Source organism: Penaeus monodon, chromosome 23 (genome assembly GCF_015228065.2).
Source record: "Penaeus monodon isolate SGIC_2016 chromosome 23, NSTDA_Pmon_1, whole genome shotgun sequence".
Taxonomy (NCBI): domain Eukaryota; kingdom Metazoa; phylum Arthropoda; class Malacostraca; order Decapoda; family Penaeidae; genus Penaeus; species Penaeus monodon.
Window position 1 is genome coordinate 17873922 of NC_051408.1, and position 572 is coordinate 17874493.

General features: G+C 37.4%; 1 protein-coding gene across 1 annotated transcript in view; it reads right to left on the reverse strand.

Moving 5' to 3' along the window:
• The window catches only part of LOC119587855, a gene marked incomplete in the record, with an annotated part of 15462 nt that overhangs the window by 14499 nt on the left and 391 nt on the right, over positions 1-572 (reverse strand).

Below are 572 nucleotides of genomic sequence, written 5' to 3' on the forward strand. Positions count from 1 at the left end.
AACGCACTTTATTCATGGTGTTAGGCACTGATTGTTGAAGTCTAGTTAATTTCAGTTAAAGTTTTATTCCAGTGAAGTGATATATCCCTGAAATTAGGTACTGCAAGCTCCTTGACTGAAACTCCATCCACAGAAATTTAAAAACTATTCAGATATTTGAATTCATTTCGACGTCTGAAAGTCTGAGATTTACTTAAATCTCAGACTCTTCCACTCATCCCCAGGACGAAATATTGGATTCGACACAGTTTGTTCAACTCCGCGTTCATGGATAATTTTCTGAATCAATTAAATGTGCTCGTCACGGTCTCCTTACTTTCCTTCTTCACTTTTGCTGGCAATTCAATAAGAAAAACAGAAGAAAACTATATATATATTACAATTTTACAGTTTATGTCGTAATATGCTTTTCAATATGAAACAAAAGGTGAAGGAAATCATTTACTGGTGCTAATGCTATCGACGTTGAGAATATCGCAATTTAGAGTGCGAGTAAACTTTCCCGCCTGAATACACTCCCTCCGGGTATTCCTGGAAGTCACTGCGGAACTCAGGAACTCCTAACCCCCCTT